At 48.3% G+C, this 8,370-nt stretch overlaps 1 protein-coding gene across 8 annotated transcripts in view; it reads right to left on the reverse strand.

Moving 5' to 3' along the window:
* FAT3 (FAT atypical cadherin 3) overlaps positions 1 to 8,038 on the reverse strand; it is a 399,084-nt gene extending 391,046 nt beyond the window's left edge. For 7 of the 8 annotated variants that reach the window (XM_072326829.1, XM_072326826.1, XM_072326828.1 and 4 more), the window contains exon 1: positions 7,887 to 8,038. The gene's annotated coding sequence lies outside the window, so the exon portion shown is untranslated. Of the gene's footprint in view, positions 1 to 6,380; positions 6,492 to 7,886 lie in introns of those variants that run through there. The other variant, XM_072326823.1, reaches the window with a different exon arrangement.
* Between the last annotated feature and the right edge of the window lie 332 nt (positions 8,039 to 8,370).

Below are 8,370 nucleotides of genomic sequence, written 5' to 3' on the forward strand. Positions count from 1 at the left end.
CAGCCTGCTAATGAAAAGGTAAGTATGAAGGCACGCTAAGGATTGCCCCCTGAGCCCACCAAATAAAACCATTTATTATATCATTTTAGCCATGCTGTCAATTAGTTAGGAAAGCTTACAAAAAAACACACACCAAAGCAACAACAAAATACAACCAAAAACAAAACCAGCCTTTAAAGACTTATAGGGGCAAAACTCTTTCTGCATCTTCCCCTCTCTCACAATTCACCATCCAGGTACCTGGTAAGGCACTGGCACAGGCCACCCAGAGAGGTGGTGGATGGCCCATCCTTGGAGATACTCAAGGTCAGGCTGGATGGGGCTCTGAGCACCTGATGGAGCTGTAGGTGTCCCTGTTCACTGCAGGGGGGTTGGACTAGATGGCCTTTCAGGGTCCCTTCCAACTCAAACAATTCTATGGTTCTATACCTAGCATAGTCCAGGATCCCAAAACTCCCAGGTTTCTTTCATCAGTCACTACCACCAGGAACCAGCATCCTCCCACCACCCCTCTGCCCAGCCTTCGCACCTCAAAGCTTTTAACCCATGCCCAGACAAGGAAATATCATCTACACAGTCCTTATCCAACTTGAAATCCTCTCTCCTCCCTTCCACTTTCTCCCTTGTCTTCCCACACTCACATCACACTTGTAAAAGTCAACAGTGGGACAAGAGATACTTGGTGATGTTCAGGAATCATTTTAGCTGTCACCAGACAGCTCCAAACTGAGGGGAACAGCGCTGAAAAAGATGTCTGTAAATGAAGACTGTGAGAATATGTGAGGAATAAGACAGAAAGGGAAAAACCTACAAAACTGTACATCCTGGTGTCTTAAGATAGACTGCAGGCCTTTCTTGGTGTAAATTGGCTCAAAGACAAATCACAGCCAAAAGCACACATTGGAGAGAGCCAGCCCCAAGGCCCTTCAGCAGCATATATCCCCAATCTCACAATACGGCTGCAAAAGCATGCAGGGTGTTTGCTTATACTTCTAACAATCTTTGTCATAATGCTTCTTAGTAACACAATAAACCATACCAAAGGAGCCTTGTGGGCATCTTTAAGTATTCCCTGCACCACTCATGTGAGGTAACAGACTCCCAGCCAGACGTGGATGTGGGCCAGCAGACATCTGTGAGGCAGCACCGTCCCAAGAACCAGAGGTGATCCAAAGCTCACACATCATTTGGAGAGAGTTTTGTCTCCACATCGCAGGTCAAGAGCAAGATTTTAGAACCAGCCTGCTGTATGAAAACTCACAAGAATGACACTGGTGTCCAAAAAATACCTAAAGAATCCTAAAGCCAGGTCCACCCGAAAAGGACAGAGGGACTCTGCACAGGCTGCAAATGAGAGCAGAAACTAAAATGGTAGTAATCCCTCCCTCTGTGTACAGGGCAACAGCTAAACCTTGCAAAAATCCCCAGCCTCCAGGATCCCTGATGCCTTAGTAAGCTGCCCCGCATCTCCACTCTATGTCAATCACACTGAAGCCAGGCTGGATATGGCTCTGGGCAGCCTGGTCTGGTGGTTGGTGACCCTGCACATAGCAGGGGGGTTGAAGCTGGGTGATCATTGTGGTCCTTTTCAACCCAGGCCATTCTGTGACTCTATGATTAAACCTCTTTGCCACTGTGAAGTAGCAGCTGCTTTTTCACTGTTTGTATCCAGGCCCTGAAAACCTCCAGCTTAAGATAATAATAGTAATAATTATTGTTGTTCTTCCCCATCTTGTTGTTCTGTCCTGGCTTCTCTGCCAGAGGAATGTTTCCTTCCGGGTGGCACACACGCTTTATCTAGACCAGAGCACTACAATACTATGGACACCCACCACCAAGGGCAAAGCAAGAACAGAAAGTGACATTTTATCCAAGGAACAAAGGAAAAGGCTGGACTTCTCCAAAAGAAACCAGCAATTAGGTACCCTAGAAGATGCTAGCTGTGAAAAGTGGCGCTTGAATTTTGGCTAAAAAAATATCATAGCAAGCCTCGGGGGGAAAAAAAAACAAACCCACATAAACTCTCAGCTCTAGATTTATTGACTGCCAGCATATCCATCATATGCACTGCAGTGAAAAATCCATAAAGATAGGTCATCCCAATGAAACACAAGCTGGCAACTCCACACTGCATTTGATCACACCTCAGTGATGCATCCATGCAAGCGGCCACTTAACTCACCTGACCACTGCACGAGCTGCTGTTACTTAATGCCACGAGGAAGATACAAGCAGAAGAACTTTAAACACCATATTTCTAAAAATACAAACACAACAACAACACTCCAGACATGTAAATGTCAAAATTATTAACCAATTATTTAAGAACAAAGTCAGCAAATGACTTCAGCCCGTGACAGAACTTAAAGGCATCCTCTTAAGACTCCTGGATGCCATGATTTGTTTAAGTAATACAGGACATAATCACTTCTAATACTGAAAAGAACGCAACGTGCCTGATAGCAAAACTGACATTTACACCGTCATTATATGCACTTGTCACTAAATTTAAACTGCATTATCATGTGAAGTGCTCAGATGGTTTGAAGGCAGAAGAGTGATGTATGATCAATGTTATTTAGGAATATTAATAAGCTCCTTTATTTGAAAAGGGGAAACATTAATAGTTGTTCTGAAGAGGGCTCACTTTTAACCTTCAACAACACTCAAGTGGTTGTAATTTTTATCAGACTGCTTGGATTTTGATTTAGTTCAAGTCCTGAAGCCACAATTAAACTTGCAGCTACCTTCTCTCACTAGGCTTCCTCCAACAGCTGGAATAAGCTTTGAAGTCTGCAGAGACACAAGAGAAATGTTATTTGCAGCCCATTTGCACAGTACAAGCAGAGACAAGTCGTGTTGTGCACTTCCAAGGCTGGTGACAGACCATTTCTCACCAGCTCTACAGGAAGTCACCAAAACTATTTTCCCCTCCTCAGAAGCTCCATAGGCTTAAAAGGTGGAAATGCAGCAAGGCTGAATCATAAGAAGCATCCAGAATGTCCAAAAACCAACTCTCATCATCAGCATTGAACCCCACCACTGACTCCCCTGGAGACAGAAGTGGTCCAGCTCCATCTGTTGAAATCCAGCAGCCTGGAATGCTTGATGTAAATCCAGATCAGACACTAAACCCTTTTAATAAATAAATAAACAATCTCACAGATACACTTTCAAGAAGAAGGAAACTCCCTCAGACACCCAGGAAGAGACAGGGGGACCTCGGCCCACAGGCAATGGGGACATGGCTTACTCAGGGATGTGGTTTAGAGGTCAACATTGGTGGTAGGTGGATGGTTGGACTAGATGATCTTAGAGGTCTTTTTCAACGTTAATGATTCTGTGACTCTATGAGATACGCTACACGATGCCGCTCCTCTTCAGTCAAGGGATGTTGCTGTAGTCTCCAAAGGAGCACACAATGACCAAGGCAACACTCCTTGATGTCAAAGGGAGTCATGCTCATGGACTGACAGCCAAACAATTAGTACAGGAGGCATCTGGAAGAAAGAAATAAAACACTGTGTTCTCCCAGGCGAAGCCACTGGTGTTTTCTGTTTGTGTTAACTTGCTGTAAGTGCCTGCGGGGTCTGAACTTTGATTAATTGTGGATGGATGCACTGGCAGCGCAGTCACAGACATGTTTAGGTAAAATTATTGTAGTAACCAGACTCATACACCAAGAATGACAGAAAAATCAACAACAGCTCAATGAGACAACAGAGAATTTTCCAACACAAACCCTTATACCACTCACACCACGGTCGGCTCTTGGTGTAGTGCAAGAGGGAAACCGGGAGCTTTTAAAGACCAGTGTTGATGTTGCTACAAGCACCTACCCAACCAAAGTGACACTTTTGTGACCAGTTTAGTGTGCAGTGAAGCAAAAGTCAAGCTAAGGACACTATGTCTCTCAAAGCATCACGCAATGAACCTGCTGGCCCAGGGCTCAACCAGCCCTGCCTCCAGCTCCCGGCTCAGTCCTGTGGAGATGTGGCACAGAGAGACGTGGGCAGTGGGCACAGTGGAGGTGGGTCGATGGTTGGACTGGATGATCTTAGTGGTCTTTTCCAACTTTATGATTCTAAACATACTTACCAAAAAGAAATGAAAATGGGAAGTGCTTTAGTTAAGATCCATAAATTCTCAAAGAAAACAAGCTGAGAGACACTAACAAGCTGTACTTTATAACTGCTTAATATATCTTCTTTATGTAAGTCTCCTTCACTAAGGATAAAGATGCATATGGGACACAAGCTACTAGCTGTCACGTTTGTTTGTATTTCATTCCATTTTGTCATCCTATATGAACAAAATACCTGTAAGTCTGGGGGTAAATGCATGGTTGAAGACTGCAAAGCCCCCCAAAACCATCTGCACTGGAACTACAGACACCAAAGTGTTCCCACAGTAAACTGTTTTGTTTGAAAAAGAAAGAACGAAATAAAGATCCAAATACCCCCATACTGTACATCAGCAAATCTTCTTGTATGCCACTGAAAATAACAACCTGAAAGAATGCATTCTGTTTGATTTGGGCACTTTGCTCCTATTGAAAAGACCATTTCTACTACACAGACCCAACCTGGGCCAGCTTTCAACCAGCGCTGATTAAACACAAATTCTGATATGCTGCACCACACATTTTCCAGGTCGTGAAAGAAGTTATCAAACACCTCTCATTTGTCACTGTCAGTTAATACAAAACATCGACCTGGATGCAGGGTATACGAAGTGTCTCAAAATAGCTCTCCACCTGCACAGAAAATGCTCCATGTGCATGGGCTTAGTAGGGTTGAATTAATGAATGCACCGCTGCTGCACACATTGAATGCCCATCACCAAGCTGATAATTTGCAGATGCAGAAGTGAGAATGCCTCAATTGCAACCACCGCTGCTCTCCCTGCACAGTCCTACCAAGTAGATCTTGCTGGGTTTTGACTGCAACCCGGGTTATGGGCAAGGAGACAGTCAGTGTGTGTCCAAATTTATTCCCGTTCCTACTCACCCAAAAAGACCACGCACCAAATGACACTATAAGAGACTGACACCACTGCACAAACAGGGAAAGGCAGAAAGGCAACCAAAAAGCAAAATCTTCCCCAGAGCACTCCAGGATTACTAAGGAGAAGAAAGGATTTCTTCTGGCTGCAAGTTCTGCCCATTGTCATCTATAGCAAAACTCACACTGAATTCGATGTAGTCAGGATTCCCCCTCTCTGCAGCAGTGATGACTGCCTGCCCTGGAATTCCCAACCAGCACCATCACCGTGGCATCAGTGCCAGTAGCTTCCAGGCTGGGAGCTACAGGAGAAGCCATGGAACCTTTCATATAAACAATCAAAGGCTTCACCAGGCAGTGGGAACCTAAAAGCACTCCCAAACCATGCAAGATTCCAACCCGCAGACAGAAGTAGGATGCTTTGCACTAGCACACCTTGCTAAAAGAAGTAGGTCCTGGTGCTTCACAGGCTGGGAGAATTGTGTAGCTGTAGGCATGCAGACACTGGAATGGGTTGGTTTGGTCTATCACACATGCATGATGATCACTGGTTGGGTCTTTATTCTAAAGGTAGAATGGTCAACATGGTTTGAGTGCAGGAAAACAGGGACGGGCTGCTCAGGGAGGTGGTGGAGTTGCTGTCCCTGAAGGTGTTAAAGAACCATGGAGAGATGGCACTGAGGGATGCGGTGAGTGGGTATGGTGGGGATGGGCTGATGACTAGATACACTTAATGGTCTTTTCAAACTTTAATGACTCTATAACTTCCTATGGTACTAAAACAAACCTTCTCCATACCAGCTTTCTGTCCTTCAGAACGTGACTGTAAACACAAGCATTATGAGTGCAGCTGGCATTTGTCAGAAGGCATTCAAGAATTCAGCACAGAAATACATCTGTAGGGGAACAGCAGCTATAAACTGCTCGGCTGCTGAAAACCCCAAGTCACTCCTAATTGCTCACTTTATTGTGTTGGACAGTATCCATCAGCCAGGATACATCGGGTCAGCAAAGAACAACTTCATGGTAACGGCACAACCTGATGCCTTCATGTCAGGCACTGCAGGGAGAATGGGGGTAACACCTTATAGAGATGTATGCATGATAATCACCCCATAACATAGCATGTGTTTCACAGAGCATCCCACGTACCACCAACACACAGGTACAGGGCGCAATCATTATAAGCTAACAAGATGCCGCTTTAAGAATCAAGCTTAAAAAGAGGGAAAAAAAAACACCAAAAGAGCAGAAGTGAGGAAGCAAAGAACGAGCATGACTGCTGCACCACCAACCTGCATTTCCTACAACACGAGCACCACCCAAGGACCAGGCAGAGGATGTCCCTGCTCCCAGCCATGCAGTGCCTGCTCCTACCTGGCTCTCAGTGGGACTCCGGAGCTTTCTGAGTGTGGAGCTCACAGCTGTGAACCCTTTCCCAGGCAGGTTGACTCCAGAGGGATCGTTCTTCCTCTCCTTGTGTTTGCCACCAAGTCCTTTCCAAGCCACAAAAGTAACTTCGTTCAGCTGGAGGATGAGCTCTCCGCTTGTCAGCAAGAAGGGTAGGAAAAAGCAGCTGGGACCTGGCCAGGCTGTTTGCCAGGCTCTGCTCTCCCAGATAGCCCTTCGCACAACAGCTCCAAACCAGGAGCAACTGCCCAGCAGAAAAGCCTGCCTCAGTGGTTAGGGAATGGCATGGAACTCCGCATCACTCATATCGCCCTCTCTTGCTTCCTTTGCTGAGAACTCAGAGCAGATTTCCTTAAGAAAAGCATCTGCTACACGAGCGAGAAATTAAAATGCCTCTGCGTGGGGAAAGGACGGATTTTTCCTTTCTGTCTGCTGGACAGAGATTGGTTAAGGACTCATAATCCAAACTGCACACCTCTCTCAGCCTGTCAGGGGAGACCACCAGTCAGAGCAAAGCATCCATCTCCATCAGCCCCTTCCTTTAGCCAACCCCGATGCTGTGGTGTCTCTGCCTGGATGCCAGTGCCGACTTGCCTTTATGTCCCATTTACTGGCGTTTATTTTAATTGCATCTGGGACTACGGACACTCGGCAACCCTTAATTATCCCAACCACAACACAAGGGCACGAGCAATAACACCACACACACACACACACAAAATAAGATGATAAGACGCTCATTGACACATGTCTCAGGGCAGCGCGGCTCTCTATTTTCCTCCCGCAAACAACTCGCTGGGGTTCCAGAAGTGGCCGAAGAGCGGAGTTCCTTCTACAGCACAACTCAGTGCTGCGAGAGACGCGTTCAACCCATCCCCGGCAGCAGCCCGGTCCTCCCCGGCTGCCCCCATACAACCACGCGGCGCGTTCCCGAGCTGCTCCCGGGACGGGGACGCTCCCGGCTCTGCCCCGCACAGCCCGCAGCCACCGAGCACCGAAGGCACGGAGAGTCCTCGGGGAGGAACGAAGCGAGATAAACACGAGCAGGGGAACATCCCTCTGCTCCCCAACCCCAGCAGCTGCAGCCACAGCCCCCAGGCTCGGCGGGGAGCAACTGCAGCTGAAGAGCAGCGACAGGCACACGCGCACACACAGATCTATCTATCTAAATAAACAAAGCAAAAAGAAGGTAATTTTTTTAAAAAAAACACGACGAGGAAAAAGTAATAAAATGACATAAACGTACATTAACGTATCAATAACAAAACGGAAGGATTTCAAATAATAATAATAATGATGATCAATTCCCGCCCGCATGGAAGCAAAGCGCGGGGGCTGCGGCCGCACCTTACGAGCAGAGCGGGCACAGCCGCCCCTCCCCGCGGCCGGACCTCCCCCACTCGGCGGCCCCGCGCCCGCTGTCCCTGCGGGGAAAGTTTGGCCGCGCTCCGCCCGCAGCCCCGCGGTACGCACCGTGCGGCTCAGCTGCCCCGCGGCGTGCCGCTGCCGGGATCCATGCGGGAGGCTGCAGCGGGAGCCCCGTGCCGGAGGGTTGCGGCGGGAGGAAGAAGACGAGGAGGAGGAGGAGGAGGGGGCCGAGCCCGGCCGGGCGCGGCGTGGAACACAGCGCAGCGCTGCCTGCCGGGAGCGCAGCCCGGCCCGCGGGGAGGGACCGTGCCCACCCCCGCCCGCCCATCCATCCACCCACCCGGGGAGCCGACGGGTCTCCCCGCTTTCCCCAAAGAATCGGAGCTCGGTGTTCCCCCACTCCCTTCCCGGTGCTTCCACCCTGGGCACAGCTGCAACTTGCCTGCGAATCCCGGTGTTCGAGCGGTGCATATGCTGCTGGAGGTGCACCTGTCCGAAAGGCTGCTCGCTTCGCTTTCCCAGCGAGGCAATAGAGCGACTGTCTACTTGTATCGAAGTTACAGTTCTGCCTCTTTTACTAGGACGCTGT

This window comes from Excalfactoria chinensis, chromosome 1 (assembly GCF_039878825.1).
Source record: "Excalfactoria chinensis isolate bCotChi1 chromosome 1, bCotChi1.hap2, whole genome shotgun sequence".
Lineage (NCBI taxonomy): Eukaryota > Metazoa > Chordata > Aves > Galliformes > Phasianidae > Excalfactoria > Excalfactoria chinensis.